Genomic DNA, 10367 nt, shown 5'->3' with positions numbered 1-10367 from the left:
CTACCTGAAAGAAATATGGTGGATAAGATGAGAAAGGTGTACGTATTTATTAATTCATGTCAGCTTTAATGTTAGCTCTAGTGGGTATGTGAAACATACAATCTATGACAAATGGACGGATTAACTTCATAACCTGCTTGGATTTGGAGGACTGCTTATTCAAAACTACCATTAATGCCTCATTATCAATATGAAAAAAATACTTTTTTATTTGATAATCTACTGACCCACAACTTGATGGCCAAAATCACTGGAATAAGTTCTAAAGTTGTCATATCACGCATTATGTCAGAGTCATACCAATCACGTGGCCAAGGAAAATTACACCACTCACCCTGAAAGTAGGCACCACAACCCAAATGGGTAGAACCAGTACTGTCTGTGTACAAATCCAAGACCAGGTTAGATGACCAATCAGTTTATAGGAAGTTAACTTGGCCATTAAAACATTCTAAGAAAATTATCCACATGCAAATTTCTTGTTTCATTTCATTATTGAGTTTGATATGATGGTGTAGCTTACTAGCTCCATGGGTTGCATTGTACAAACCCCTCACAAATGTCCTTCCCGATGAAATGGCTTTAGTGAAAAAATTAAGCTTCCCCAGCAGGGACTGTAACTGCCATAGCAGAATGTTTTTTAACTTAGATGTTCCTGCAAAAATGCCAACAACTCATTACATTTTGCTTCAGGTATTCGAACCATCATCTGCATGGTGTCAACTTCCAGACCCAGAAAAACCAAGACAACGAGTAGGAAAAACTGGGGTTTTTTTTCCTTTGCAAGTGAGACCCCGAGTTCAGTACACACTGTTTGCATCAGTTTGTAACAAGATACTTGATCTTTTCCTGCGAAAATGAAATCATCCAAATAATGATCTTAGAAGGTATTAGAACCACTAAGTTGTTGAGTAACCCAATGTAAGAATGTGGCAAATTCTTCAAAAAACTTTGCATGAATGATTGATTGATTAAATATTGTTTTACGTCCCTCTCGAGAATATTTCACTCATATGGAGATGACAATTAACAGCCCATTGGTAGGCATTTTTCAATGTAGTACAGACCATTGACCTTGAAACCGATTTTATATCCATTTTTGCCAATCCTGGCTAACATTCTTTTCACTGTACATATCAAAGGACGTGTAATGAACTGTTGACTCAAGGGAGTCTAAGTAAAAATTAACACTGTTTTCTGCAGAGTATGATAAGTGGGTTATCAAACGCCAACCAGTTATCACCTTTTGTAACAACTCCTACAGGAGATATGCGAAGATTAGAAATAGGCACTTGTAATGACCCCCCACCCTACCTAACTCCACCTCTTTGTTATTTTTTTCTTGGATTCCTGATGGGTGTTGATACGCCGAAACTAAGTTGTGATTTTCTAAGTGTTTGCATGGACCAGAATAACATGAATTGAAACCTTCAGAAAAACCTAGTTTATGAGCTAGTGGTTTGTTGGGATGATTGACAAGATATTTGCACAATACAGGAATTTTAATTGGTGTTTTTCCAAGTGCCCAAATGTTTTTGTGCATTTCCCCTGTAGTTAGGGGTCTGGGTTGGGGAGCCGAGATAGTTTTGTTGGGGTGTAGTGTTTGGTATTCTGTAGTACTGAGAGGAAGGAGGCCTGGACTGGGGGGCGAAAGGAACTTGTGGGGTTCTGAAATGCAGTGCTAGGACTTGGCTTTGATTGTTGCCAAGTGCAGTGCATGACTGGGTGCTTGCCTGCGCAGCGTGTACATGTGTGCACATACTGACAAGGATTTCGCATAGAGAACCCCTTAAAGTTGAAATCAAAGCAACATTTCTTAACTTGTGGTTGTTGAGCGTGGGAGGGGTTGAGATGAGAATTGGGAGTCATGTACGAGTACAACAACCATAACTCTGGATCAACCATGGCCCAAGAGCTACCAGGGGTATTGGATTTGCGAAGACGATATTGTGTATCATATTCGTGTCATCCAGTACCCCCCCCCCCCTTGACGCCCCCAGACGGACAGTATGAATAAACTTAAACATTTCAACAGCTTTGTCTGGATGAGCTGTTGTGTAGATAGATATTAACATAACATCAGTTCATTTTTCAATAGAAAATATCTTGGAAACATTTTCTTTTGTAACATTTCCCCTGTAAGACCGATAGTCAAGGTTTTATCACTTCCACTGGAGGAAGGAGTTAATGTAATTCAACAAAACTACCCTTGATAATTTTTTGCTGAAGAGATTGATTAATGTGCAAACAGACTGGACTGAAACAACCTCATGGTTCTAGGGTGTCTGGGCCAGTGCCTGTTGGTGCAAATTTTGTGTGGTTTGAGGTACAGCGAAGGTCTACTGTGGTTGGGGCAGGACCGGGATTGTGGAGGTTCACCGAAGGTCTGCTGTGGTTGAGGCAGAATCATGGGTTGTGACTGTGCAATTGGCTGGAGTTGATTCAGGCGAAAATTGGGCTGTTGCGGTCCAATGTTTTGTGTAAGAGGTTGCAACTGCGGCCGGTTCTCCGCAGGGGTAGGAACGCTTAGCGGGCTTGGGTTCCTACGCCTGTTGCTTCTAGGCCGGCCCCGATTCTCCAAGTTTACTCCTGGGTCGAAACGCCGAGAGGCTCTGGTGGTTCTTTTAGTGCGCGGCATATTGTAGACCGTAATAAATAGAAACAAGAGTACACATATATAACAAATTACAAGGAGCATTAGCAAACGTCTAATTATCCAAAACCCGCATGGTGTGAGAAGTACATGTCCCACATGTATACCTGAACAAACATAAAATCCTATGTAATCGAGACAATAAATGGAGAAATACCGCCTTACATATAAATCAATCAAATAATAAAACGTTACTAATCTTAAATATGTAATTTTAAATTGTATATCCAACTGCTATTGGCAAGACATTTCTTATTCAAAAACACAACCAACCTCACAACTGGATTGTTACGAGCAAAGAGAGAGGTTGCTGCAACAGCGCCTTCTTTAATACCCGAGTTAGATAATTTGTACTTAGGCTGCTTCCAACAATCACCAAGGGAAATACCTCAATGAAAATTGCGCTTCCTCGATAAAAGCGTCTATTCTCATAGTGCGAAATAGGTGCCCTACTATTTATATATTATTTCAAATATATAGTTCTTTTATTATTCATCTAGCCTAGTATTTTTATTTTTTATTATTCATAAATCATCTATTAATTCTTAAAGCTGACATGAATTAATAAATACGTACACCTTTTTCATCTTATCCGCCATATTTCTCTCAGGTAGCCTAATTTACTCTACCCGTATATACCCCAAATGGGATTGTCACACCTGAATGATTTTTCTAGGTGGACTCGACCAGTGCACACCTCCGATAGTAATATATAGGGAAATGCGAAACAAATAAAATCACATTTTAAAACATTATACTTTGCTCAAAATTACAAAATATTTATTGTATACCAATGCAAAATTCCGAAAGTTTAGATAATTTAGAAAAAAATGCAAAAAAAAAAAAAGCTTTTCTTGCATACTTGCAAGTGCAAGCAAGTATTTGCAGTTTCTTATGAAATAAATGCGGAGAAATCATTTGCCAATTACATACTGATAGAATGGAATAATCAAAGAGCATAAAATATATTATTTAAATCAATTCTTGCAAAATACAGGTCCATGCCATATGCATAATATGTAATGCACATGGCATATTTGCCACAAAAAACACCGTATCAAATACGGACGTCTATTCAACAGGTATCGGAGATGTGCACTTACCGAAAATATTAAATTCTCTTTATTCTGATAAATCCACGAAACAAAATGATAAACTCCATTTGTATCTCGTTAGAACTTTACAACACGTTGCCATTCCATTATACAGACTGCGACACACTTCACCCGTGCCAAATAGGGTGTCTTCAATCAGAGTCGAAAATAATTCCTGTATTGAATGCTTGTCTGGTCGAGGTTTTGCAGTTTATAGAAATCGGGAATCTAATCATATACACTGAGCATCTGGTTGGATATATTACGTGCTCAATTCAAAATTTATCGATGATCATATACAAATTTGGATATACAAATAAGGGAATAATGATCGAAAATATACATCTGTTTAAAAATGCGGGTATTACATTTGCAATCCATAATAAACAGTTGATTACACAAAGACACATATAAAAGGAAATGTATAAACGAAAATATAGTTTTATTGTTTCATTGGGAACCACATAATTATTTACGGTCTCTGTATGTCCATATTCATTGATTGAACAGGAGAGAGAGAGAGAGAGAGAGAGAGAGACTGTCCTACTTCGATGTACAATATCATTTCACAGAAGGAAAGACAATTGATCACTGATATAATGGTAAGCTTACAAGCATTAAAAAAGTCCAGCTATTTAAAAAATTTGTTATTGACAATATATTAAAAACTTACAGGAGTTGATGCTTATAATTGAATTCATTACAAATTTAAAATATATATATATACCAGTTTAAACTGCATGTAGAAAATACTGACTTTGTATGTTAGAATAACGGGAAAAAGTAAATTGTCAAAAAAGTGGGGAGAGCAGACCAGCCCAGCCTCCCTGCCAACCCCAACCCCCTGTATACGTGCCTGAAACAACACATCAATTCGTGTTGAAAGAAAGGAGCATATCTGCATTTCATTAAATTCCAAAGGAGCTCGAATTTATGTGTTCCCCTATTAATTATTTTGTATGCAAGATTCGTTCCCGAATTTAGAATCATGCTTTCAGTCAGAGCAGAAATGAATTAATTTTGAAGTACACCTAGTTTGAATGCAAATGTGGAGTTCCTTCTTTTAATTTCATCAGACTCATTTGAACCCCCTCCCCCAAACTATGCAGCTTTGTTTTTATTGATATCTAAATCGGCATATGAATCCGGATACAAATTATATGATGTTTTTTCGTGATCATATAGATATCGATACTAGAAAATGTTTATACTCTTGCCTTTTGCATATCCTACTAATGCATTACAGTAGATTGACACTGTATCATATCAAATAAAACCTCAACACGAATTTTACTGATTTATGAATACTAACATCTTATCGAATACATTTGGATATGAAATTTCGACGTACAGCAGTATGTCTATTTTCAGACTATATCCATTGCGCCAGATCTATGAAATGAAAATAATCATTATGGCATGTTACAGAAACGTTAAAACACACATGCTATAGTCCTGCAATGCATGCATGCGATTTTTCTGAATACATGTATTTATGTATTCGTGAATGAAGTTCCTACGCTTAAAACTATCTTGGCCTTTATGCATTTTGTTTTGTGATTTTGGTTTACCATTCCTTACACTGTGTAAATGAAGGAAAACTTGGTAAAGGGTGCAATTCTACACCATACAATTACTATGCATGCATGTGTTGAAAAGTAAAATGTACATGTAATAACCAGACATGTATCGTCATTTTTCATGGGGGGGGGGGGGGGGGTACAACAGGATGAAAAAAATGGAAAATTGGATTCTTCAAAATTTCTTGCCATTCAAAATAATAATTAAAAAAGATGAACGAAAACAGTTATAAAATAAAACAAAAACCCAAACAAACCAAGATGTTTTATCCGATGTTCAAAGTCCTAAAGTGGGGGTGAAGGGTTAAAAGAGTCTTTTACTTTGACTGCCTCAATAATTTCCCCCTACACTTCATTTTCTTCCATCGTTGGGGGTGGGATGGGGTGGTTAGAGTCCTCTACTATGAGTGCCTCATAATATCTTCATTTTCTTAATTGGTGGTGGTGTGTGTCTTCTACTATTATATCAGAACTTTCAAGCTGGGGTCAAGTTTGGGGGGGGGGGGGTTGTCACCCAATATATTTTTTACTTGCATTACAAAATAACAGCCTCTCACTTCTGTCGGCGCGGGTTCGAAACCCGCTCGCGCCGGTAAGTGAGAAAGTTTTCCAGTTTACTTTCGGAAGGTCGGTGGTCTCTTCCCAGGTACATTGTATCTGGTTTCTCTCTTCCACCAACAAAAACTGGGTGCCACCAGATAACTGAAAAATTGTTGAGTGTGGCGGAAAACATTAGGGGGGAAAATGGATATTGTTATCAAAAGTGGGGGACAGACACTCTTGTCCCCTCCCCTTGATTCTAAGTACTTTGTCTTGACCTTTGTATTTGGGAGAGGGCCTACATAGGCTATGCCTGTTGCCCAATCCTGTTGAGCTTCTCAATAAAATATGTTTAAATAAAAAAAAAATCTATGTGCTTGATAACTACGCATATGATAAACTCTCAATTATTACATTTTGCATTACTACAATTTGCGTCGAGTTCAACGCAGAATGTAATAAAGCAAAATGGCATAGATATATAAGATCTATTGAGCGCCGAATTAGCATAAAATGAAGTAATTGAAAATAACATTATTTAAAGATATGTTTAATTTTTAATTATTGCGTGCTTTAAATGAATCAAATAAATCTGTATTATCAATTAATGAGAGCAATATTGAGTTACTGTTCTCTTATATTGAATTAACGATATCATTTGTCTTAATAAGAGGGCGATTATTACAAGATCATCGTTTGAATCTCTCTCTCTCTCTCTCTCTCTCTCTCTCTCTCTCTCTCTCTCTCTCCATACACGCATGCAGTGTTGTATATGCAAATTATCTATGCACAAAGGATTTATGTACCTAAATGATATCCTGATTTATAAATCTGCAATACTCTGATAAGTAAATCATACAGTATAAGGATTCATGCACAATACAGGGTAACTATTCTACTCTGATACTTCCCCTGATTGAAGATAGCTGATCGGCACGGGCTAAGTGTGTCGCAGTCTGTACAATGAATACAAATGGAGTGTATCGTTTTGTTTCATGGATTATGCTAATAAAGGGAGTTTTACTACTACTTTGAGTATTTTCGACAAGTGTACACGTACATCCTCGGTCCTTTACAGATATTACGAGTAGACCCAGGTAAATAGTCATCCGCATTCGATGCTTGTTCATGACGAGCGTACATGACCATGTCTTCTTTATACGTATAGTAGCATTTATGTATTTGCATTTTGCTTGAAGTAAGTGTGAATGGTATAGATTTTATACCCTTTGCTTATTCCGTTTCATCAATAGATCTAGATAATAGATGAAATATTTCTCCGCGTTTTTGTATAGTTTTGACATATTTATTGCAAATGTACGCGCATTCACGTAAAGAAAAGGCATTCTATATTTATTTATCCAAAGCTTTTAGAATGATTTACTACTGTACGATATGTTTATTGTAATTTTGAGCACTGCATGGTGTTTCAAAACGTAATTTCATTTCTTCTTGATGTCCTATAAATTAGTATCGGAGATGTACGTGTTACCTGTCGAAGCTACCCGCACAGGTAAATCGAAGACACTGATGTGAAATGAAGCGTAGCAAAACTCGTCCCCTTATATACCATGCGAACCCTGATACATATAACAATAGAATATCCAACTAATATGGCGGATTAGCAAAGAAATATGGCGGACATAAAGAATTATACTATATATATTAATTCATGTCAGCTTTAATGCACAGTAACTTTAGAATTTCCCCAGGTACGAGTTAACTTTATTATTTATTAACGTAAGGTGGCAGGGGACAGTTTCTTTGGTTTTGAAACATGTGGATAGGGGGTATGCACCAAAGTCAGATTATGACAGACTAATGAAAAATCACATTTCCCTTTTACGTCAATACTTGTATTTCATATTAGTGTAGTTAATAAATTATGGCCCTAAATTACATGTAATCTATAAATACTGGTGCTGGTGCACAAAACATGCTCTGAGCAGGTTCCCCTTTTTTGCTTTGATTTTCCCTCATTTGGGCTAATCCGCACCACCCCCACACCATCACAGTACCAAACATGGGGATTTAGACACTGTGCACAATCAAGAACCCTATCTGCCCTTCTCAAAAATCTACCTCTCATATGGGGCCATCCACCTTCCCTCACAGCTACAGACCTTTTGCTAGACCCTGCATGTTTTCACCAGAATTTCTTCAGCAACTGACCACGTGTCTTAGTTTCGTATTTGCACCCATCTATATGCTAGGAATCATGGTGATACCTACATGTTGTATATCAACATTTTTATTAAGCACTCAGCTACATTTGACATGCATCCTAAAATTATTGTATACATGTTTACACATGTAATATCACTTCAAATATGGGGTATTTCCATTTTTTGAAAAAGTTGACCGGGCCTATAGCGGGCCTATAGTGCGAAACTGGCCTATAGTGCGAAACTGTCCCCTGCTACCTAAAATAGTTAACTCGTTTCACATGAGATTAATTAAGTCTATTATTACTACTTCGTACATTGTGAATCTGCTCTTTGGACGATAAAGACTTGTCCTTATTTGCTCCGAACTTAGCATTGATTGGCAAGCCTAAAAACCAAAAATATGTAATCTGCGGTGTAAATACGTTTGTAAATTTAGTGTAGTTTTAGAGCTAGGTGTATTTATATGTAGTTTTTGTTGTTTTGTTATTATTCTCTGTTAATATTGGCCACATTTTGAAATTCTTTTCGTTTGTCCTGAAGGGACGGGTCGTCCCGAAAATTTAACAATTTTCAATTATCGCAGCCATTTTGACCAGTGCAACTGTTTACCCAAAAAGGGATGAAAGGACCCATAACGATTTAGAGACTCAAACACTATTTTTAGCTCTTCTGAGCCAAAGGCTCAAAGAGCTAATGCTATGGCCATTTGTGCGGTGTGCGGTGTGCGTAAACTTTTTAGAAAAAGGGCTATAACTCAAGAACCCCTTGGCCAATTTTTTTCAAATTTGTTTCAGGGTATCATTGGCCCAAGGGCTTTCATACATACTAAATAAAGGGATGTGACCTTTTAACAAGGGGAGATAATCAGGAAAATACAAAAAAAAGTAGTGGTTGCTAAAAAATCTTCTTCTCAAGAACCACAGGGCAGATTATCACCAAACTTACACATGAGGATTAGGATATGTTGTAGATTAAAAATTGTTCAAGGCATTACCCTGGGGCAAAGGGCATGTTCTCAAGGTCACTTCAAAGTTGACCTAAATTTAAAAATTTTTTAAATTCCTTAAATCTTAGATATTTTAGTCATTATAAGGACTAGGATCATCAAATTTTGACAGTTGATGCATCTTAGGACCTTGTGTCAAGTTGTCTCAAAAGTAGGTCACGGTGACCTACTTTTTGAATTTTGCAGGTATTTATTTTAAAATTAATTTTGATGCATATCTTGGACACTTTGAAGCCTATGATCATCAAAACTTGTCAGTTGGTGGATCATGGGACCTTGAAATGCGTCAACTGAAAAATAGGTCACCGTGACCTACTTTCTGAATTTTATGGTTTATCATTTATAGATATATTTTAAGTTGTTATTTCAAATACCGAGAGGTTTAGAATCATCAAATCTTGTAAGTTGATGCATCTTGAGGCCTTGAAACATATTTATAAAAAAAGTAGGTCACAGTGACCTACTTTTTGAATTTTGCAGATATTCAAATTTCACATTTTCAATTTTAGATGCATATTTTGGGCACTGTAAAACCTAGGATCATCAAACTTTGTCAATTGATGCGTCTTCAGTCTTCGGTTTGTGTCGACCAAAAAGTAGGTCACCGTGACCTACTTTTGATATTTGACAGCTAAATTACTATATTTCAGACACTATTTGACCTACAATCATCAAACTTTGTCAGTTGATGCATCTTGAGTCTTCGGAGTGTATCAACCAAAAAGTAGGTCACTGTGACCTACTTTTGGCATTTGACAGTTATATTTATATATTTCAGTCACTAATTGACCTACAATCATCAAACTTTGACAGTTGATGCATCTTGAGTCTACAAAGTGTGTCGACCAAAAAGTAGGTCACCTTGACCTACTTTTGGAATTTGACGGCTATATTTATATATTTCAAATACTATTTGACCTACAGTCATCAAACTTTGTCAGTTGATGGGTCTTGCATGTTCGAAGGGTTTCGACCAAAAAGTAGGTCAACTTGACCTACTTTTGGAATTGGACACCTATATTTATATATTTCAGATACTATTTGACCTACAGTCATCAAACTTTGTCAGTTGATGCGTCTTGCATGTTCAAAGGGTGCTGACCAAAAAGTAGGTCACCTTGACCTACTTTTGGAATTGGATGGCTATATTTATATATTTCAGATACTATTTGACCTACAGTCATCAAACTTTGTCAGTTGATGGGTCTTGCATGTTCGGAGTTCGCTGACCAGAAAGTAGGTCACCATGACGTACGATTGGAATTTGACAGCTATATTTCAATATTCAGATACTAATTGGCTTAAAATCATCAAACTTTGTCAGTT

The sequence above is a fragment of the Ostrea edulis genome, chromosome 4 (genome assembly GCF_947568905.1).
Source record: "Ostrea edulis chromosome 4, xbOstEdul1.1, whole genome shotgun sequence".
In the NCBI taxonomy this organism is placed as follows: Eukaryota; Metazoa; Mollusca; class Bivalvia; order Ostreida; family Ostreidae; genus Ostrea; species Ostrea edulis.
This window is presented reverse-complemented; position numbering follows the sequence as displayed.